We start from the raw sequence: 24,335 nt of genomic DNA on the forward strand, positions 1-24,335 counted from the left end.
CTGAAAGAGCAGTTCCTAATTACAATTACCAAAGAATTACAACAAATGGGTAGGATACTATGGCACTGTGTTATTGTTCCAGCAACACCACTGCAATGTAAGTTTGTGAGTTTTCAAAGCAAAGACATTAGGATGCAGTAAGTCCCCTACAAATGAATGAGTTCCATTCTGAGTGCACCTTTGTAAGTCCAATTTGTTTGTAAGTCCAACAAAGTAAGCCTCGATACCCAACTAATATATCTGGCTATATAGTAGTACTGTATTATGATAGGTTTATAAAACTTTGCAAACAAATACACTTAAAAACACAAAAATAAAATATTTTAAATCTTACAGCACAGTACTTACCAGCTATATCACTGCTACTTTTATGCTTGCTTCTAGACATCCTGGACTTGAAATAAAGATACTGTGCTACTGTACTCTCTACAGCGCTATGCAGTGAAGTACACACAATCACAACCACTTGTAGAAGATGCACACATGTGGCAATGTATGCCAGACACAGGAACTAACTCACATGATCGGACATGTGAACACACACTCACATCTTTGAAAGTTTGCAAATTGAAGGTTTGTATGTAGAGGACTTACTGTCATCAGAAGTTCTGCCAAGAATATAGGGAGCACAGGAAAGGTACCAGAAGGAAAAAAGCAACCAACCAAACACATGCTTATGGAACCATTCCCAGTACAGCAGGTAACAGGTCTCTGTAAAATGCAAGGTTATCACTTGCCTTTGCACAAACTATTTTGAAAGCATGGCTAATTCCTGTATAAGTATGTTCCTCTTTCACTTGGAGTGTTCAGTGTACTCTAACCATGTGAAGAGGGTAAGTACAGATAACTGCTGTTAAACCTGCCACAGATCCAGCCATTAATCTGTGTACAGACCAGAAACTCAGCTTTGTAGTACTAAATGTTCTGTCATGCTCAAATGCGATAAACTGGATTGCACCATAGGGAAATATTCAGATCATCATTGCAATAATCCCTTTATATTAATACAATCCAAGGTATCCATTCTTTGGGAAATAGCATGCAATGCAGAAAATACTTCCAAATGTTTTTAGTGTTGACTGTGAGCTTGTAATAAAACTTTTACTTGATCCAAAGGGGCAACTGTTTTGGCACAGCATCTTGCAACACCTCTAGCCAGGAAGAAGCAAAACAAGAAGTCCTGTCCTGCAGTGGGCCCTCCAGTTCCAGCTGCTGAGGTGGGTTAGCCAAAACCAGGGCTGCCTTGGGAGCTTTGGTCAAGTTACAACCCAAGGGCATTAGCCATGGCCAGAATGGGCAGTGACAGGGCAGTGACAGACTGGCAGGTAGGGCAGTGAGTGAAAGTTGCTCAGTCGCATGGGACTCTGCGATCCCATGAACTATACAGTCCATGAAATTCTGCAGGCCAGAATACTGGAGTGGGTAGCCTTTCCCTTCTCCAGGAGATCTTCCCAACCCAGGTCCCCCAGATTGCAGGCAGATTCTTTACCAGCTGAGTCACAAGGGTCCTTTAACTGGCATACTAGAGTTGAGTGGTTATAGTATTAAAAGTATTCTGAATTTGACTAAATACTTAGCGTTACCAGTGTGATGTATGTGTGTGTATTTATTTTTGTACTGGGCCTTCATTGTACTAGACCTACTGTACTAGACCTTTGTTGCTTTTCTCTAGTTGTGATGCGTGGGCTTCTCTCGTTGTGGAGCAAGGGCTTTATGGTGCATGGACTCAGCAGCTGCAGCTCCTGGACTCTAGGGTGTGTTGGCTCAATAGTTGTGGTGAATGGGCTTAGTTGCTCCATGGCACGTGGGATTTTCCCAGATCAGGGATGGAGTCCATGCCTCCTGCACTGGCAGGTGGATTCTTTACCACTGAGCATCCAGGGAAGCCTCTACACGTGTGACAAATACTTTCATAAGCTTACATTAGAAGTTAGCATCCTTTCATATTAATGTGAAAAACATCTTTCAGCATTTCTTGTAAGGCAGGTATAGTGGTGATGGATTCCCTCAGCTTTTGGTTGTTATGAAAAGCTTTATCTACCCTTCATTTCTGAAGGATAACTTTGCTGGGTAAACTTTTCTTGGTTGGCAGTTGCTATGTGACCATGCTGGTGCTTTATCTTGGACTTCCCAGGTTTTTGAACTGTGAAAAATATCCGTTTATAAGCCATCCAGTTTGTGGTATTTTGTTATGGCATCTTGAATGGACTATATCAATTAAAATAGAATTGTTTTCTGTAGTAGTTGCACCAATTTACATTCCCACCAACAGTGCACAAGAGTTCTTTTTTCTCCACATCGTCACTGTGTTATTTGTTGTCTTTTGATGCCAGTGATTCTGACAGGTGTAAAGTGATACCTCATTGTGGTTTTGATTTACATTAATCATTCTCTGTTTAATAATGTTAAGCATCTTTTCATGTATCTGTTGACTATCTGTATGTCTTCTTTGAAAAAAATGTCCATTTAGATCTGCTCATTTTTTTTAATCAGATGGTTTAATTTTTTGATGTGGAGTTGTATGAGTTCTTTGTCAGTTTTGGATATTAACCCCTTATTGGGTATGTTGTTTGCAGATATCTTCTCCTATTCAGTAGCTGGCCTTTTCATTTGTTGACAGTTTCCTTCACTGTGAAAAAACTTTTTAGTTGATGTATTCTGTTTATTTTTGCTTCTGTTTCCCTTACCTGAGTAGACACATCTGAAAAAATATTAAATTGTGTCTGCAATTTTTAAGGATAAACAATAACAGCCAGCAACAAAAAGAAAAAAGAGGTAAATTAGATACTATTAAAATTAAAAACTTTTGTGCTTCAAAGGACATCATCAAGAAAGTGAAAAGATAATCCACAGAATGAGAGAGACATTTTTTGCAAATCACATATGTTGTAAGGGACTTGTATCTAGTATTAGTTTAAAACTCTTGCAAAAAAAAAAAAAAGACAAACCACTCAATTTAAAATGGGCAGAAGATTTGAATAGACATTTTTCCAAAAGAGGCATACAGATGGCCAATAAGCACATGAAAAGATGCTCAACAGGGAAATGCAAATCAAAACCGCAACAAGATACCAGTTTCACACTCACTAGGATGGCTGTATCAAAAGACAATAAGGTATACTGGTATACTGCTGGTGGGAAAAGTGGTACAAGTTGCTTTGGAAAACCATGTGGCAGTTCCCCAAAAGTTTGAACACGGAGTTACATATGACTCAGCAATTCCATTCCTCAGTATACATCCAAGAAAAATGAGAACATGTTGACACACTTGCACATGCACACAAGCAACACAGTTCATAATAGCTAAAAGCCAGAAACAGCTCAAATGTCCACCAACTGATGAACGAATAGACAAAACATGACATATCAATACAGTGAAGGAGTGTAAACCACTGTTTATAGGAAGAAAAAAGAAACAAAGTACTGAAACACTACAAACTGGATGAACCTTGAATACACTGAGTGAAAGAAGTCAGAAAAGAAGGATCACATAACCGTGCTTCTGTTTGCACGAAATGTCTAGACTAGGCGAACCCGTGGAGAGAGAGTGGATTTGCCTGAGGATGGGAGATTGACGGGAAATTGGGAATGCCTGCTAGTGAGGGTGATGAAAATGTTCTAAAACTGCGCTGATGGTTGTGAGACTCTGTGAATATACTGAAAACCATTAACTTGGACACTTTAAATGGTTGAATTGTATGATGTGAGAATTATGACAAAACCATTATTTAAAAAAATAAGAATTGTTTATTGAAATTATTTTTCTCTTGTAGTGCTTTCTTCCTCCTTCATATATTACACACTTTGGTTTTGATTGTACCCCTAAGCACTTTACATATATATGTACCTCTTTATATACAGATATTTTTCAAGATGATCAATAAGATCATAATTGCATATGTTCAATATTTTTCCTATGAAAGAGCACATGGACAGGTTTCTAAGTCAGTACATTCAGTTATACTTCGGCATTCTTTAAATGCTATATAAAACTGGATAGTATGGACAATGTGATTAAAAATAAAACTTATCCATGTAATGAAATTCTTGGTTGAGCCCAATTCATTGCTCTTGTAAGCCTGTTCACTGGAAAAGTTACAAAACTATTTAAGGATATGTATATGTGTGTGTGTGTGTGTGTATGAAAGATTGCTAGCAGTGCAATACAATCCTTTCAGTTCAAGGAACTGAGAGATACAGAGGGCAAGAAATTTATCTAAGGTCAGATTTAAACCATGTCTGACGCCAGTGATCATAAAGTTTCCATGAAATACTGCCAGTCTTTCAGCTTATATACTTAATAATGAAGAATGGACTCTTATCAATGTGACTGATAGATTTCTTGAGTAATTTTTGAAATCCAAGGCAGTAACTGTCATGTATTTTCATCTTGTCACTCTTTTGCTAAGTATGGTTCTTAAACGTCAGGGACGTTTTTGTTGGGAGGATGAACATTACAAGTTTTTTTTGAAATAGAGAATTGAGGCCCTGGGTCTTCAGATTCTTTTCTTCTCTCCTCTCTTCCTTTTTCCCTTTTCTTTTCCTTCTTTTTTTTTTTTGGTTATTTATCTAAGGCTGCCCATAGGCATAATCTGAGTACTCTAGTACATTAGCCTATGTAATGGGGATACAAAAGAACTCTGAACAATGGGAGCGACAACAAGGAAGTTAATACTCCACAGTAGGGATAGGGTTAAATGGATAGCTTGGCCATAAGAGAAGGTGAAGAGTCTTTTCTGCTTGGAGATGGACAACTATAGTTGGTAATGCTTGAGTTGAAAATTGAAGGATGAGTAGACATTTTTCAAGTAGGGAGGGCATACTAATTATAGGGAACAGCATGTAAGTGCTTGGTGTTCTGAAAATAATTGGTACAATTATTGGTACAAATGTCTATTTTCTATCCTGGGATTGGCAGGAGTTGCAGTGGGAAGTAAGAAAAACCAAATCACAGAAGGCCTGTCCCCTGAAAAAACTCGGTCTCTCTTGCCTCCAATCTTGTCTCATGTTGCAGTAATCATCTAGATGAGAGATGAGGGCCTAAACTGTGGGATGAGACAGGATAGATTTGAAAGATTTAAAGATTGAATCAATGCCAGCTGAAACTTAGCCAGGGTCCTAGTTCTGTTGAGCCTCAAACTAATTGGGAGACAAAGTTAGCCAAGAGATGGGAAAATTGGTAGTTAGCCAATTTCTTGTCTGATTCAAGATTTCCTGAGTTACTTGATATATCCATGTCCAAGGCACTTTTTCAGGGACAATAGAAGGCATTTCAGTGTACTAATACTTGGGATTCTAAATCGCTTTTCAGGACAGTGTGAGAGTAGTTAAAACTTATAAAACAATCCTGACATAATGGGTTAAAGATAGAGTTCAAAGCTTGAATCCTGGTCAATCCTAGTGTAAAAGGTTGCTAGGACTTGAGTCTTGGTACAATGTATTTCCATTGCAAAGGCCAACAATAAATGATGTCTGTATTGCTTTGTACTGTATCATAGTAATTGAGATGTTTATGTTTCAAAGGAGAATAACATAGAGGAACATTAGTACTATCCCCATCCCTAAAATTCTCCCCTACCTTCTTTATCTAACTTCACCAGTGTGATAGTTTGGACTGTCCACACCAGCAAATTTCTGACTAATCAGCTTTAAAAATCTAAATGAATGATGTTCCATTTAAAAGCAAAAAGGCCCACTGGCCCTTGTAAACAGAAAATAAACTTAATTCCATGAGCTACTTGATACCTTCTTATTTTCAGGAGCAGAAGGATCAGGCTGAGAAAATGTGTAAATAGGGGCAGAGCTGAAAGAGTCAATTGAAGATAAAGACATTAGTGCTGGGACCTCACATGGCTGGCAATTCTACAATCAGTATATCTGGAAAAAACACCACCAAGAAATAAGGCACTAGAGAATTCTGACACTTTCATTAGTGGATGCGGCAAAGCAGGGTCAAAGTTTCATTTGATTAACTGAACCCAGTCATGTGCCCATGCCTGGTTGCCAAGATGACAAGGAAAAGTTGAGTACACCTTTGCACTTCTAGATTTGCAGCGGGAGGTAAGAAATATTAGACACCAAGGCTCACTTAGGACTCAATAAGAATGGGTTCATGCTGGGTATAATCTGTTGCCACACTAATGCTGTATTAAAAACTACCACAGACTTAGTGGCTTAAAACAGCCATTTACTATGATCATGAGACAATGATCCACTGGGTAGTTCTGCTGGGTTTAGCTTGGCAGTTCACTTGGTCCTGGCTAGGCTTAGTCTGGTGACTAGCTTGCACTGGCTAGTCAAGAATGATCTCAGCGGGGGTTATTGGCTGTATTCTATGTATTTCATCGTCCAAACAGATTTCCCTGAGCAAGTTCTCATAGAAATTGCATGGGTCTAATACCCAGGCTTGGACTTGGCACACTGTCAGTTCTACCACCCTCAAATGGCCAAGGTCCAGATTCAAGGGATGGGGAAATCATAGTTCTTCCCATGAAGAGGTAGAATCTAAGACCAATTCTAAAAACTGCCTCAATTCTCCACCTCTCCTATATCTATGATTTTTTTTTTTAACTTTTAGAATGATAGACAAAGTATCTCGCCTACCATTTCTCAACTAGCCACCCAGCTTCTTTCCTATTCTGATATTATCAGGAATTATAGGTAAACATGTATGCATGAGTCCTTTTTCACACAAATGGTTATATTTTCACACAAATTTGCACTTGATTATTTTCATTTTATGCAACTTGAAGTACATCCCATACTCATAAATGTATACATCTGTAGCATTAATTCCTAAAAATAGAATTACTGAGTCAAAGTGTATATGCATTTTTAAAATTTGATAGTGACAAACTGTCCTCCATAAGAAATAGCACTTTCATGTACTTTCCTACCTAGAAATCTATGCAGCTTTTTTTCCAATTCGTTGACAAATTGCCAATCATCAAACCATTTTCTATTACAAATATGATTTTTATAAAGGTATTTCAATAAACTTTTAAAGTTCAAATGTACAGAAAAGTTGCAATGACAGTAAAGTACTGCCATATCCCCTTCATCAAGATTTCCCAATTATTAATGTATTTGCTGTGTAAGCAACCCTATATGAATGTCTATTGCCATTACTTGTTTTCTGAGCCACTTGAAAGCAAGCTGCTAACATGATGCACTTTCACCTCTAAATCTAAAGTACAAAGACTCTCTCTTACTTATGAATGGTTACATTGTGGCTTTATATTAGGATGTCAACACTGATAGAAAATACTGTTAAAAGTGATGCTGTGTTCTCAGCTTATCACATCAGGAGGCACATGACATTGACCCACCCACTACTGTTTATGTTAACTCTGATCACATGCTCGAGTTCGTGTCTGGTGAATTTACACGGGGAGAAGCCTGCCATTTCCTCCTTGGCAACTGAGAAGTATTTTGTGCGAAAATTTATATTAAACATTTTTTTTAATGTGAACCAGTTTCAAAGTCTTTATTGAATTTGTTACAATATTGCTTCTGTTTTATGTTTTGACTTTTGGCTGAGAAGCATGTGGGATCTTAACTCCCAAACCAGGGATCAAACCCACACCCCCTGCATTGAAGGGAAAAGTCTTAACCATTGAACCACCAGGGAAGTCCTTTGTGGTAAGTTTTCAAATAAGAAATGGAATCCTGGACCAATTTCAAATATCTACCCACCAGCTTTAGCATCCATTGACAATTCCCAATTGAATCAATCAGCATTGTAATGCTTGCCAAATGGTTTGGTATTTTCTGCATTTCTTCTACATTTATTAGTTGATATTCAACTGTAAGGGCAAGCATTTCCTTCTCTCTAATGTGTTTATATTAGTATGTGTTTATATAATTCAATGGATTGCAATCCATTACTGTCCTTTATTTTTAAAATTTAATTGAAGTATAGTTGATTTACTATACTGTGTTTCAGGTGTATAGCATAATGATTTAGTGAGCAACTGAACTGAACTGCCCACTACATTCCATAATAGGTCATTAGAAGGTAATAGGTATAATTCCCCATGCTGTACAGTATATTCTTGTTGCTTATCTATTATATATATATATATATTAGTTTGTATCTGTTAATCCCATGTACTTAATATTTCTCTCCCCACTTCCCTCTTTTTTTGGTAATCACGTTTGTTTTCTATATCTGTGAGTCTGTTTTGCATATACATATGAATTTGTAAGTGGGATTATACAGTTTTTGTCCTTCTGACTGACTTATTTCACTAAGCATAACACTCTAGGTACATCCATGTTACTGCAAGTGGCAGTATTTCAATTTTTATGGCTAAGTAATATTTCATTTCATATATATCACATCTTCTTAATCCAATCAGATACTGATGGGCACTTGGATTGCTTCTGTGTCTTGGCTATTGTATATAGCACTGCCACAAACATTGGGGTGCATGTATCTTCAAATTAGTGTTTGTATTTTTTCCAGATATAGACCCAAGAGTGGAATTGCTGGATCATATGGTTGTTATAGTTTCAGCTTTTATAGGAACCTCCATGCTGTTTTTCATTGTGGCTGCACTAATTTACATTCCCAGGAACAGTGCAAGATGGTTCCCTTTCTCCACATTCTCACCAACATTTGTTGTTTCTGGACTTTTTGATGATAGCTGTTCTGACAGTTATGAGGCAATACCTCCTTGTGGTTTGACTTGCATTTTTCTAATAGTGATATTGAACATCTTTTCCTGTGCCTGTTAGCCATCTGTATATCTTCTGAAGAGACATTTCTCAAAAGGTCTCTACCCATTTTTAAAAATTGCATTTTTTTTTGTTATTGAGCTGTATGAGCTGTATTTCCTTTATGCAAGCTTTTAAGCTTAATTAGGTCTCATTTGTATATTTTTGCTTTTATCTCTTTTGCTTTAGACTGATTCAACTAAATATTGTTAATGATTTATGTCAGAGTGTTCCATCTATTTTCCCCCAGGAGTTTTATGGGATTTGGTCTTTAAAACCATTTTGAATGTATCTTTGTACATGGTGTGAGGGAATGTTCTAATCTCATTGTTTTACATGTGGCTGTCCAGTTTTCCCAGCACCTTTTAAGAGACTGTTGTTCTCCATTTATAGTCTTGTCTCCTTTGTCATAGATTAATTGATCATAGGTGTGTGGGTTTATTTCTTGCTCTCTATTCTGTTCCATTGATCTGTATGTCTATTCTTGTGCCAATATCACACTGTTTTTATTACAGTGCAGTATACTCTGAAGTCTGGGAGGATTATACCTTCAACTTTGGATACTTTTCTCAGGATTTCTTTACCAATTTGGGGTCTTTTGTGGTTCAGTATTTTTCACAGAACTACAGTGGAAGTGAGAAATAGATTTAAGGGACTAGATCTGATAGAGTGCCTGATGAACTATGGACGGAGGTTCGTGACTTTGTACAGGAGACAGTGATCAAGACCATCCTCATGGAAAAGAAATGCAAAAAAGCAAAATGACTGTCTGGGGAGGCCTTACAAATAGCTGTGAAAAGAAGAGAAGCAAAAAGCAAAGGAGAAAAGGAAAGATATAAGAATCTGAATGCAGAGATCTAAAGAATAGCAAGGAGAGATAAGAAAGCCTTCCTCAGCGATCAATGCAAAGAAATAGAGGAAAACAACAGAACAGGAGAGACTAGAGATCTCTTCAAGGAAATTAGAGATAACAAGGGAACATTTCATGCAAAGATGGGCTCAATAAAGGACAGAAATGGTGTGGACCTAAACGAAGCAGAAGATATTAAAAAGAGGTGGCAAAAATACACAGAAGAACTGTACTAAAAAGATCTTCACGACCAAGATAATCACGATGGTGTGATCACTCACCTGGAGCCAGACATCTTGGAATGTGAAGTCAAGTGGGCCTTAGAAAGCACCACTATGAACAAAGCTAGTGGAGGTGATGGAATTCCAGTTGAGCTGTTTCAAATCCTGAAAGATGATGCTGTGAAAGTGCTGCACTCAATATGCCAGCAAATTTGGAGAACTCAGCAGTGGCCACAGGACTGGTAAAGGTCAGTCTTCATTCCAATCCCAAAGAAAGGCAATGCTAAAGAATGCTCAAACTATCGCACAATTGCACTCATCTCACACGCTAGTAAAATCATGCTCAAGATTCTCCAAGCCAGGCTTCAGCAATATGTGAACTTCCAGATGTTCAAGCTGGTTTTAGAAAAGGCAGAAAAACCAGAGATCAAATTGACAACATCTGCTGGATCATGGAGAAAGCAAGAGAGTTCCAGAAAAATATCTATTTCTGCTTTATTGACTATGCCAAAGCCTTTGACTGTGTGGATCACAATAAACTGTGGAACATTCTGAAAGAGATGGGAATCCCAGACCACCTGACCTGCCTCTTGAGAAACCTATGTGCATGTCAAGAAGCAATAGTTAGAACTGGACATGGAACAACAGACTGGTTCCAAATAGGAAAAGGAGTACGTCAAGGCTGTATATTGTTCCCCTGCTTATTTAACTTATATGCAGAGTACATCGTGAGGAATGCTGGGCTGGAAGAAGCACAAGCTAGAATCAAGATTGCTGGGAGAAATATCAATAACCTTATATATGCAGATGACACCATCCTTATGGCAGAAAGTGAAGAGGAACTAAAAAGTCTCTTGATGAAAGTGAAAGAGGAGAGTGAAAAAGTTGGCTTGAAGCTCAACATTCAGAAAACAAAGATCATGGCATCTGGTCCCATCACTTCATGGGAAATAGATGGAAAAACAGTGGAAACAGTGTCAGACTTTATTTTTTTGGGCTCCAAAATCACTGCAGATGCTGATTGCAGCCATGAAATTAAAATATGTTTACTCCTTGGAAGGAAAGTTATGACCAACCTAGATAGCATATTAAAAAGCCAACAAAGGTCCGTCTAGTCAAGGTTATGGTTTTTCCAGTGGTCATGTATGGATGTGAAAGTTGGACTGTAAAGAAAGCTGATCACCGAAGAATTGATGCTTTTGAACTGTGGTGCTGGAGAAGACTCTTGAGAGTCCCTTGGACTGCAAGGAGATCCAACCAGTCCATTCTAAAGGAGATCAGTCCTGGGTGTTCACTGGAAGGACTGATGCTAAGGGTGAAACTCCAATACTTTGGCCACCTCATGAGAAGAGTTGACTCACTGGAAAAGACTCTGATGCTGGGAAAGGTTGGGGGCAGGAGGAGAAGGGGACGACAGAGAATGAGATGGCTGGGTGGCATCACCGACTCGATGGAGGTGAGTTTGAGTGAACTCCGGGAGTTGGTGATGGACGGGAAGGCCTGGCGTGCTGTGATTGATGGGGTCGCAAAGAGTCAGACACATCTGAGTGACTGAACTGAACTGAGGACAAATAAATTTAAAATTTGTTTGGAATACAAAAGACCCCCAAATAGGCAAAAGAATCTTGAAGAAGAAGAATAAGGCTAGAAGTAGCATGCTCCCTAACTTCAGGCTCTGTTACCAAGCTATGGTCATCAAAACAGTATGGTCCTGGAAAAAAAGAGACACATAGATCAGTGGAACAGAATAGAGAGCCTAGAAATAAATCCACAAACTTGTAGTCACTTTATCTACAAAAGAATGCAGGAATATACAATGGGGAAAAGATAGTTTCTTCACTAAGTATTGAGGAGAAAACTAGGCAGCTACATGTGAAAGAATGTAATTAAAACATTTACTCACACCATATACAAAAATATTCCAAACAAGTTAAAGATCTAAATATATGGCATTTGTTGTTGTTCAGTTGCTTTGTCATCCAACTCTTTGTGACCCCATGGACTGTAGCATTCCAGGCTTCCCTGTTCTTCACCATCTTGTGGAGCTTGCTTAAATTTGTGTCCATTGAGTTGGTGATGCCATCCAACCATCTCATCCTCTGTCATCCCCTTCTCCTCCTGCCTTCAGTCCTTCCCAGTATCAGGTTTTTTTCCAATGAATCAGCTCTTCTCATCAGGTGGCCAAATTATTGGAACTTCAGCTTCAGTCCTTCCAATGAATATTCAGGACTGATTTCCCTTAGGATTGACTGGTTTGATGTCCTTGCTGTCCAAGGGACTCTCAAGAGTCTTCTCCAACACCACAGTTCAAAAGCATCAATTCTTCAGTGCTCAGCCTTCTTTATGATCCAACTCTCACATCTGTACATGACTACTGGAGAAACCATAGCTTTGACAATACAGACCTTTGTTGGTAAAGTAATGTGTCTACTTTTTAATATGCTGTCTAGGTTTTTGACATAAATTGTAGTAATATCTTTTTTTTGATCTTTCTCCAAAGAGAAAACAAAAATAAAAAAAACAAATTTGACCTAATTATACTTAAAAGCTTGTACACAGCAAAGGAAACCATTAACAAAATGAAAAGACAACCAATGGACTAGGAGAGAATATTTTCAAATGATATTACTGATAAGGGGTTAATATCCAAAATATATAAAAAGGTCATATAATTCAATTTCAAAAAAGTAAGCAACACAATTTAAAATGGGCAAAACACCTGGACAGACATTTTTCCAAAGAAGGCACACAGATGACCAATAGATACATGAAAAGATGCTCAACATTGCTAATTATCAGAGAAATGCAAACCAAAGCCATGGGAGATATTACTTCACATCTGTCAGAATGGCTACCATGAAAAAGACCACAAAAGACAAACATTGGCAAGGATGTGGATAAATGGGATCCCTTGTACACTGTCTAGACAACATATTAAAAAGCAGAGACGTTACTTTGCTGACTAAGGTCCACCTAGTCAAAGCTATGGTTTTTCAAGTAGTCATGTATGGATGTGAGAGTTGGATTATAAAGAAAGCTGAGCAGTGAAGAATTGATGCTTTCAAACTGTGGTGTTGGAGAAGACTCTTGAGAGTCCCTTGGACTGCAAGAAGACCCAACCAGTCAATCCTAAAGGAAATCAGTCCTGAATATTCATTGGAAGAACTGATGCTGAAGCTGAAACTCCAATACTTTGGCCAACCGATGTGAAGAACTGACTCATTGGAAGAGACCCTGATGCTGGGAAAGATTGAAGGCAGGAGGAGAAGGGAATGACAGAGGATGAGATGGTTGGATGGCATCACCGATTCAATGGACATGAGTTTGAGTAAGCTCTGGGAATTGGTGATGGACAGAGAAGCCTCACGTTCTGCAGTACATGGGGGTCTCAAAGAGTCGGACACAACTGAGCTACTGAACTGAACTGAACTGTACACTCTTGGTGGGAATGTAAATTGGTGTAGGCACTGTGGAAAATAACATGGGGTTTCCTCAAAAATGAAAAATTGAACTACCATCTGACCCAGTAATTCCACTTCTGGGTATATATCCAAAGAAAATGAAAACACTTATTCAAAAAGATACACACACACACATATACACATACACAATGGAATACTACTCATCCCCCCAAAATTAAAAATTTGTAATTTACAACAACATAGGTGGATATGGAGGGTATTATGTTTCGTGAAATAAGTCAGACAGAGAAAGACAAATACCAAATGTTATCATTTACAGGTGGAATCTTCAACCAACCAACCAACCAACCAAAGACCTGAGTTCATGGAAACAGAGCAAATTGGTGGTTGCCAGAGTGGAGGTGGGGGTGAGTGAAATGGGTGGAAGGGGTCAAGTACACATTTCCAGTTCTAGTTAGTAAGTCATGGAGATGTAACTTATAGCATGATGACTGCAGTTAATAATACTGTATTGCTTGTTTGAAAGTAGCTAGTAAAGTGGATCAGAGAAGGCAATGGCAACCCATTCCAGTTCTCTTGCCTGGAAAATCCCATGGGCAGAGGAGCCTGGTAGGCTGCACTCCATGGGGTCGTGAGGAGTTGGACATGACTGAGCGACTTCACTTTCACTTTCATGTATTGGAGAAGGAAATGGCAACCCAATCCAGTGTTCTTGCCTGGAGAATCCCAGGGACAGGGAAGCCTGGTGGGCTGCTGTCTATGGGGTCGCACAGAGTCGGACACGACTGAAGTGACTTAGCAGCAGTAGCAGCAGCAACAGTAAAGGGGATCTTGAAGGTTCTCATCACAAGAAAAGAATTCTTTGTACTGATGTATAGTGACAGATGTTAGCTTGACTATTGTGTTCATTTTGCAATATACACAAACATCGAATCATTGCCTTGTACACCTGAAACTAATTATAATGTTATTTCAATTGTATCTAAAAAGAAAATCCATGCTGTGGCTTTTGGAGTCATAACTGGAAGCTTGCCCTAGAATCTGTGTCAAATGATTGATAGAACTGATGAGAGAAAACTCTTCAGTCCCTGCCTACTTTTCAAGCAGGAGTAGGCTCAGTTGTCTGTGCCTCTCTGAGTGGATACACATGGTTATTGGACTGAGATGAAACTTTCACTACAGCAACATTTTAGAGTTTCAAAAGTGAAAAGGAAAAGAAAGTGTTTCTTTCATCACTAATACTGATGACCATGTAGGAGTTTGAAGGAGGGACCTATGAATAGAACCACTCTTCTTCACCTGAGTTCAGAACAGATTGAGACATAGAAGATTAGAGATTACTTTTTTTTAATCTTTTTTTTTTTTAGCTGATGAAGCTATTGGGAGAAATGCAGTTTAGCTTTTTGGTCAAAAAGACTTGCGAATATTGCACCCAAAGTTAAATTTACCCACTCAGCACAGGCTAAATTAGATTCTGGCAGGTTTTCCTAACAAGGTCCAGCCCCTGAAAAGCTTAGGTATAGAGAAGCAAAACAGATGAGAACACATACCTTTCTCAGAGACAGATCAGAGAGAGAGATCCTAAGGCATCTCCCATATCCTTCCCCTAAACTCCTCTATCACCAGTGCGCAATCTCCAGCCTCCCAGTTTTCAGGTGGAGGAACTTCCATTTTGGGTGAGTGTTCCCTCCACCTTCCAATGTGTATGTCTCAAAACTTGCCTTCAGTTATCTCGTCCATCTAATATTTATTTCTTTTCAAGAGTCCTTAGGCTTTTCCCCCCTTCTGGTTTATCTTTCTGGAAATGAAAACAATAGCCTAAAATATTTCAGTTTTATAAAAATAAGTTAGTTTTCAATCTTGGTCAATGACAGGTATAGCGGATGGTGTCCTGTGTCACCCAGATACCTACACTTCAGGAGTGAAGTACTTTTCACCCACTACTGAGAATGTTCAGCTGTCAGTCTTGAAGTCTTGCCTGAAGAGAAGCACTTTGTCTGACAGCACAGTCTCCCTAGAACAGTCCACATTCAATGACCGATTATTCTACTCATTAATGCCTCTCCTCTTTGATCCAACTCGGAACCACAGCAAGGGATCCTCTCAGTTTCAGAGATTCCTGAGAACTCTGGTGAGGCCTTTCAAAACTATGAAAGTGAAAAGTGAAAGTGTTAGTCACTCAGCCATGTCTGACTCTTTTGTTACCCCAGGGACTGTAGCCATGCCAGGCTCCTCTGTCCATGGAATCCCGGCAAGAACATTGGAGTGGATAGCCATTCCCTTCTCCAGGGTATCTTCCCAACCCAGGAATCACACCCAGGTCTGCTACACTGCAGGCAGATTCTTTACTGTCTGAGACATCAGGGAAGCTATGTAACCCAGGGCAGTCCAAATTCCCCTTATGCTGAAACCTTCTTTCTATCCACCCCCTCCCCATGTGTTTAGTTTAAGAGCAACATTTAATAAACTTCCTGTAGGCCATTATTTGTATCATAATAATAGCAATATTATGCCCCTGGGGACCCAGCTGTTGCAAGTTGGGTCCCTAGGAATGATCCAAGAAAGTCAGTGCTAAGAAACATCGTCACCAGCCAGCTGGCCACGAGGACCCTGTGGTGAGATGAACACTGTCCCCCAATTCATGTTCATTCAGAACCTCAGGAAGTGATCTTATTTGGAAACAGGACTTGCAGGTATAATTTTAGTTAAGGGTTGAGATGAGATTATGCTAGATTAGGGTGGGCTCTAAATGCAACGACAAGGAGAACACAGAGAAGGCCATGTGAAGATAGAATCAGAGAGTGGAGTGATGCTACCACAAGCCAAGAACATCTGGAGCCATCAGAAACTCAAAGAGGCAAGGAAGGATTCTTCCCAGAAGCCTTCAGAGGGAATATAACCCTGATGACACACTGCTTTTGGACAGCCTCCATAATTATGACAAAATAAAATTTCTGTTGTTTTAAGCTACCCAGTTTGCAGTTACAGCAGTTCTAAAAACTAGTATAGACTCCATCACTGGTGATAAGCAGTGTACTGATAACTCCTGGTATAAGGCTGAATTATTCAAAGGCTGAAATTGTTAAAAAGTTCACTGGTGGTGAAGTGGAAGGAAATGAACTAGTGGGTGCACTGGATCAGGCATTTGAGAAGTATGGGGAAATACTAACCACATATTGCTAAACACAATTAGTATTTTGGGAAAATAACCAAAAGTCGAGTGTTTAATCCATAATTAGATACTGTAAAGAGGACGTCTGGCTTTCACACTTAGCTTTTGAAGAGGCTCTTTTCTCTTTCGCCTGCACTGTGTGCTTAGTTGCTCAGTCATGTCCAACTCTTTGTGACCCCACGGACTGTAGCTCACCAGGCTCCTCTGTCCATGGGGCTTCTCCAGCAAAAATACTGGAGTGGGTTGCCATGCCCTCCTCTGGGGGATCTTCCCAACTCAGGGATCAAACCCAGGTCTCCCACATTGCAGGCAGATTCTTTACCATCTGAATCATCCCCAGAAGGCAGAGCAAATGGAGGACCAGGCCCTGGACTTAATCATAAAGGTAGCAGAGCTCCAGAGAAGGTTCAGTTCTCAGCTAGGCAAGTATGGAAGACTGAGGTCAAGGTTCTGGTTGGGACAGAATGGGGTCACTTTCAAATTTCTGGATCCCTTGGAACCCATGATCCTGCAGAACATTTCCAGTCTTCCCTGTGCTCCGTTGCTCAATCGTGTCCGACTCCCTGTGATCCCATGGACCATAGCCTGCCAGGCTCCTCTATCTATGGGATTCTCCAGGCAAAAATACCGGAGTGGGCTGCCATTTCCCTCTCCACGGTCAGTCTCCCTATTAAAGAATAATTAATGGGGTTCATGATGGTGCAGAATTCCAACCCCCTGCCAGACCTACACTCAGTCAATTAGATTTCAGTCACAGCATAACCCATCTGGGGTGTGCTAGGCTGATTAGGGAGAAAGGGAACTCTACCCCAGAGGAAGTTTCTTGGGCCAGAAGGATGCCATGGGGAATTCACATAAGTCTCAATGGGAGAATCATAACCTAGTCTACTAGGGTTCTGGACAAGGTTATTTGCAGCAGAGAAATTACTGTTTGAAAAACAGCTTCTGGCTCACTATTGGGCCTTGCTGTGGACAGAGCATCTAACATGGTATATCAAGTGATGATACAGCCAACATTGCCCTTCATAAACTGGGTTAAACCAGAACCCACAAATTCTTTGGATTGGATGGATGTAATGGTACAAGTAGGATCGAGTATCAATGGTGCTGGAGGACAGACAGCAAAATAGACAACCACACCTCCAGGTCATTCATTACTGTTGCACTTGCGTCATTCCCTTGGGTCATACCCTAGGTAGCATCAGGGTCCCTTATGACCAGATAAAGATGTCAGTCCTTTGAAGAGTTTCAGCCAGCCTAAATGGTGGCTCAGAGGTTAAAGCATCTGCCTCCAATGCAGGAGACCTGGGTTCGATCCCTGGGTCGGGAAGATCCCCTGGAGAAGGAAATGGTAACCCACTCCAGTATTCTTGCCTGGAGAATCCCATGGATGGAGAAGCCTGGTAGGCTACATACAGTCCACGGGGTTGCAAAGAGTCGGACACGACTGAGCGACTTCACTTTCACTTTCAAACTGCTTCATAGGATGGCATGGTGGAGACACTGTCTACCAAAGCACTGAGTATGAGCTAATGAGGAAGGCATCAGTATCACTAAGAAGTTCAGTGGTGGCTGTCCCAGCCAGAGTTGACAGTAGGAGATGCCACTCTGAGACTGGCACCACTGGGAGCAAAGAGCATGATCAGATTTTGAAACAATAGAGGCAGGCAATAGTGCATAAGCATCAGAAACCTAGGGGACACAATCACTGTCATCAGCAGATGGTCAGAGTGGCAGCCAGAGGGTTACAGTCTGGCTCAAAGAGATCTGAGGTCATGAGGACATGATTTGAGGACATGAAGTGCATGAAGGCACCCTGAAGAATGTGACATAGCCCACTATATACGATGAAATCAGACATTAGCGAAAACGCCTATCAGAGAAAATGGAGCGAGAGCTGGATGAAGCTGAGAGAGCCATAGGCTACACTGCATGTCTAATCTCTTGTGGAAAGAAGTAAGGTTGCATGGAAGCTTCTTAAACTGAGTGCAGCTCTAAGGAAAGTTTGGCAACGCTACTGAAGAGTCCTTGAGCTACTGTACCTCCCTGCTTATCCTGCCAGAATGTCCAGTGTGAGGAAGACCAAGGGTTATTTGTCCCAGACAGTGGGGACAAGATGGTAGCTCCATCATTGACTTGGCTTTGAGGGGATTTTGATCCCATGAGTATATATTTCAAGAGGAAACTAACTTGGTTGTGGAATTCATTAGACAGTGGGGTTGCTTTTAATCATCAACTGGCATCTCTTTAAATCTAGGGCTTGCTTGGTATTTAATTAGGCAATAACAAAATGTTGATAAGAATCACAACCCACATTATTTTTTAATATTACACAACTTGAGACATTAAAGTGATTCCAGATAAATTAACTTTGAGCACCACTCTGCTTTTGGATGAACTCTATTAATCAAGTATATTTTATAATTATCATTCATTTACTCATCAAGCCCTGAGGGTAAGTTAAAGATTTTAATCTTCTGGAAAATGTATGCCAAAGTATGAAATCAAGAAGACTGTGATAAAAGGCAAAGGATATCTAAAATGATGGGGCTACCACAACTGACCAGTTCATAAATAATATCTGTGTAATTTTACAGGCTGGTTGCCAATAATTATGTCAGCTACTCTTGCTAAGGAAGTATTCCATTCCAAGATATTAAAGTTAGACCTTACTACAGAAAATTCAATAATTTCATCATGAATTTACAAGATTTTAATAAAAACTTATTAATCAAATTGTATAGACCTGGAATATCTTTGAAAGGATACTCTCTGTTGGGGGGGGGGTCATGGCAGTCAAACTTATGATGGAGATTAATAGTGTTCATTCTTGTGTTAGAATTTGCTTATTACGTCAATGTACTAATTTAAAAATTATGATCCAAATCAAACCTATGATCCAAAAAAATAAATCACAGTTGGTATAATGATCAATTTAAGATCACATAATATTTTGATACTGTGATATACTTAAGGTAGGAAGTATTGGATTTACATATAAACATATTTACATACTGGGAGTTCTGTTTTGTTGAAATCTTGACTGATTTCTAGCAGACCTTTTGTAGGATAGCAATCTAACCATAGTCAATGTGGAATGACCCAAGTTTGGGGAAATATGTCAAAGGACCACAAATGCCACAAGTGAAAAGTGAAAGATGCTCTGCTGCTGCTGCTGCTGCTGCTGCTAAGTCACTTCAGTCATGTCCGACTCTGTGCGACCCCATAGACGGAAGCCCACCAGGCTCCCCCGTCCCTGGGATCCTCCAGGCAAGAACACTGGAGTGGGTTGCCATTTCCTTCTCCAATGCTCAGTCATGTCCAATTCTTTGTGACCCAATGAACTATAACAGTCCATGGAATTCTCCAGGCCAGAATACTGGAGTGGGTAGCCTATTCCTTCTCCAGTGGATCTTCCCAACCCAGGAATATGAACTGGGGTCTCCTGCTTTGCAGGTGGATTCTTTACCAACTGAGCTATGAGGGAAGCCCAATGCCACAAGACCACACCACAGTAATCTATGAGGCCACACCATGAGTCCTAGGTAGTGGGGAAAGACATTTCCACATTAATTCTGGGGTGAGGGATGAGATGTATTTTTAGACTGTGGGGAGTAAGGAGGCTTGGAGTACCTCTGCTGGTGGGGGTGAGATCCATGTGGAGACAAACAAGAGTGACAGGGAATGCACAAATATTCTCTTGGTGTCAAAAATGGCATTGTGGAAACACCTCTTCCTGAGCAGCTGGGACCCAGGGCAGCAGCCTCTACCTTGGGGCCCCAGATTCAAGGGCCTTGGTCTGAATTCTGATCCTGCTACTGAGTAGCAAGACTGACATTTTTGACATGTAATTGTTGTTTTGCTTCCTGAGTTTGGGAGGAAGCGGTCATGGGGGTCACCAAGAGATAGCTGTGTCCAGCAGAGTGACAAGTGATGAGTTTATCAGGATCAGAAACAGAAAAGCAGCAGCTTGCAATGCCCAGGTGAGGAGAAAAACTTGAGATAATTATTCCAGGGACATGTGAGATAGTACATTTGCAAATAGCTAGAAGTCAGTGTCCTCTTCCCTGTAATGTTTGGCAAAAATAAAACCAAAACAAACCTGTGGGGGATAGGCCAATAACTTGGCCTTTATGGGGAGTGTAACATAGCTACGAGCTAGGGACCTTGATGGTGTACCCTGTACAGTCCCCAATATCAGTAACTTCATAGACAAGCAGGGAACGATTCCTCCAAAATGATCTCTGCTGATCACTTATTTCAGGAGCCCCACAGTTGAGATCTCATTCAGGGCAGCCCAAAGCAAAATGTTTTAGCCTCCTGTGTCTGGTGTCTCCAACCCCATAGAGGAAACAACCCCATCAGGGCTGGATGAGCCATGTCCTCCCACTGGTGCCTGCATCTCTGACCTTTGAATAAGGCTTTAAGTTCCTGATTGGCAATGTACCAGAAGAGTTATTTATTACACTCTTATCAACCGAGGAAAAATGATGCCTGTTACTAAAGGGATGCCAAGACTCTCTGAGCAGGCAAATTTGTCAGACAATTTTCTGACAATGAGGACGTTTTTAGAGCAAGAGCTAAGGGATACAGTGAGCAACCTCTTCCATATTCCTGGAGCAAAGAGAGTGAGGGATCTCATTAGCCTGGGTTTGTTTTTTCTTTCTTTCTTTTTTTAAAATAGCATCCCTTGATGAAAGCTGAAGGCGTGACACCAAAATATAACACAGCAAACGTGATTGTGTGCGAGGCCAAGAAAATATCGTCCAAGCACATGAGGGTTCTTTTCAATCTGAGGCTGGAATGTAAAATAACGAGAATTGGATGTGCTGCCTGACCACTAATCAGTTCTTCACAAATACCACTTTTCTCAATTAGTCTTTTGGAAAGCTGCAGCAGATAAGTTGAAATTAATCTCTATTAAGGATGCAGAGGAGAATTGTTTTGCTTGTTCAAAGTTTATCCAGTCCTTTAAAGAATCAGTTGAGCATGGGGTATAGTTAATATCCAACATTGTGGTAACTAAGCAGATTAACTAAAGCCTCTGATCCAGATGAATCCCCATCTCTCTTTTGTTTGGGATAGACTTGGAGGTCCACACAGGCTAAGGCAAAGTTTTTAATGTCCCAAGTCTACTGAATAATCTGTTATAAACTGGAAAGAACTTCCTATACATTTCAACCTTCAGGATAAAGGCTCATTTTACCCAGTTCTAGGCACATATGTCTGGCAGTTTCTTTTAATTCCTGAAAGCCTGCTTGGTTTCAGGGACTATATCTGCCCTTGGGTATCTGGTTATTTCTGACCAAAGGAACAGAAATCTTTCCCTGTTATAATACTGAGCGAATTCCTGAAGTAGAGCTGGTGATTCCATGTGAGTGAGTGTTAGTTGCTCAGTTGTGTCTGACTCTTTGGGACCCCATGAATTGTAGCCTGCCAGGCTCCTCTATCCAGGGGATTTTCCAGGCAAGAATACTGGAGTGGGTTGCCAATTCCTTCTCTGGGGATATTCTGGACCCAGGGATCGAACCCAGGTCTCCCTCATTGCGGGCAAATTCTTTACTGTCTGAGCCACCAGGGAAGCCAGGAAAGAGCTAGCTCCACCCATTAGGAACCCCTGGGCCATGAAAGTCTAGGAATGAAGACTGAGAGAGGATAGTATCTACAGGTTCAGCTGGCTAAAGAATTTAGATGACAGAGGATATTTAGCACATTTGGTCTCAGGCAACCCACTCCAGTACTCTGGCCTGGAAAATCCCATGGATGGAAAAACCTGGTAGGCTACAGTCCGTGGGGTCGCAGAGTCGGACACGACTGAGCGGCTTCACCTTCACCTTCCTTACCTTCAACAGAGATGCTGAACATCTCATTTAGCCAGTTTTTCTTTTGGCAAAGTAGGCTTTTTATGCCTGTCGGAGTTTATCTACTAAACAGATTAACAACTTAACAAGAGATTGTTTTCTATATATATGGAATCATCCATCAGAAAGATAACTCCAAAAGCTACTGTGTAAAAACCTGATCTAACCCTGTTTACTAAGAGAGACTGCTTAGAAATCCACATGAAGACAAGTATGCATCCAAAGTAAAACAGTGCATTTTTAAGATCCCTTTCAGATGACTCATTTAAGCAGCTCAGTTGATGATAAAACAATGAGGTCTAGGATCCAAAGTCGATATCCCTCTATGCGGAGGATGTACTTGGTCTCTGAGGGAGGTATGGACTTTAGATAGGTCCACAGGACATGCGGTCCCATCACTTCATGGCAAATAGAAGAGGGAAAAGTGGAAGTAGTGACAGATTTTTTTTTCTTGGGCTCCAAAATCACTGCAGACAATGACTGCTGCCAGTCACTGCCTGAAATTAAAAGACATTTACTCCTTGGAAGGAAAGCTATGACAAACCTAGACAGTGTATTAAAAAGCAAAGATATCTCTTTGCTGACAAAGGTCTGTATAGTCAAAGCTATGGTCTTTCCAGTAGTCATGTACAGATGTGAGAGTTGGACCATAAAGAAGGCGGAGCATCGAAAACTGATGCTTTCAAACTGTGGTGCTGGAGAAGACTCTTGAAAGTCCCTTGGACGGCAAAGAGATCAAACCAGTCAATCCTAAGAGAAATCAACCCTGAATATTCATTGGAAGGACTGATGCTGAAGCTGAAGTTCCAATACTTTGGCCACCTGAGGCAAAGAGTTGACTCACTGGGAAAGACCCTGTTGCTGGGAAGGATTGAGGGCAGGAGGAGAAGGGGGTGATGGAGGATGGGATGGTTAGATAGCATCACCGATTCCATGGACATGAGTTTGAGCAAACTCCAGGAGATAGTGGATAGGGGAGCCTGGCAAGCTGCAGTCCATGGAGCTGCAAAGAGTTGGACACAGCTTAGTGACTGAACAACAACAACACAGGGCAATACCTGCAGTCAATTCTCTAAGTCATAAGGCTTATAAGAGGTGGGGAGGTGGGGTCAGGCATTTCTCTCCAATCCTGGCTAGCAGTGTAGACAGGGAGCATGTAACAAGCCCAAGGGTGAACTGCTGTGACACATCAGCTGGGACACACCAGCTGGGACCAGGTTCAGTGCTTCAACCAGGAGATGGCAGTGTCTAATCACACAGCAGAGCTCACGGAGCTGTGAGGCACCTTGGCTGGATGGAGCTGCAACTGGATAGCTTCTGAGAGGGCTTCCCAGGAAGAAATGATCAGCATGTGACTGACTCATGCAGTCTTAGGACATCTGGGGGTCCCACAACTGTGGGTAAAGATACATAGTTCTTGGGAGGAGAAGGGCCACTTTAAGCTAATTGGCCCAATCAGAGGCTGATTAACAGAGGACCCCAAGAAGGGAAGGAGAGGCCGAAAGGCCAAAGCAGAGCAAACATAAACCAGAGAAGAGGCAAGAGTTGGACTAACAGGTGTAGGTCTCAGAAGAGTATGAATCCCAGGGAGGCCAGAGGAAAGACTAGTTCTGTCAATGGCAATGTGGAGGGGACCGTGTTTCAAAGCACCAGCATATATGACTCTGTTGAGCTCCACTTTCACTCAAATCCCAAAGAAGGACAATGCCAAAGAATGCTCAAACTACCGTACAGTTGCACTCATTTCACATGTTAGTAAGGTTATGCTCAAAATCTGTCAACCTAGGCTTCAGCAGTATGTGAACTGAGAACTTGAAGATGTATAAACTGGGTTTAGAAAAGGGAGAGGAACCAGAGATCAAATTGCCAACATCCATTGGATCATAGAAAAAGCAAGGGAATTCCAGAAAAACATCTACGTCTACTTGATTGACTACACTAAAACCTTTGACTGTGGATCACAACAAACTGTGGAAAATTCTCAAAGAGATGGGAATACTAGACCACCTTACCTGCATCCTGAGAAACCTGTATGCAGGTCAAGAAGCAACAGTTAGAATTGGACTTGGACAACAGACTGGTTCCAAATTG

General features: G+C 40.7%; 1 pseudogene; it reads right to left on the reverse strand.

Moving 5' to 3' along the window:
- Positions 1 to 674: 674 nt before the first annotated feature.
- On the reverse strand, positions 675 to 1,629 carry LOC129561634 (mitochondrial coenzyme A transporter SLC25A16 pseudogene; annotated as a pseudogene).
- Positions 1,630 to 24,335: the final 22,706 nt, after the last annotated feature.

The sequence above is a fragment of the Moschus berezovskii genome, chromosome 5 (genome assembly GCF_049115385.1).
Source record: "Moschus berezovskii isolate FMDL1 chromosome 5, NW_MosBer_1.0, whole genome shotgun sequence".
In the NCBI taxonomy this organism is placed as follows: Eukaryota; Metazoa; Chordata; class Mammalia; order Artiodactyla; family Moschidae; genus Moschus; species Moschus berezovskii.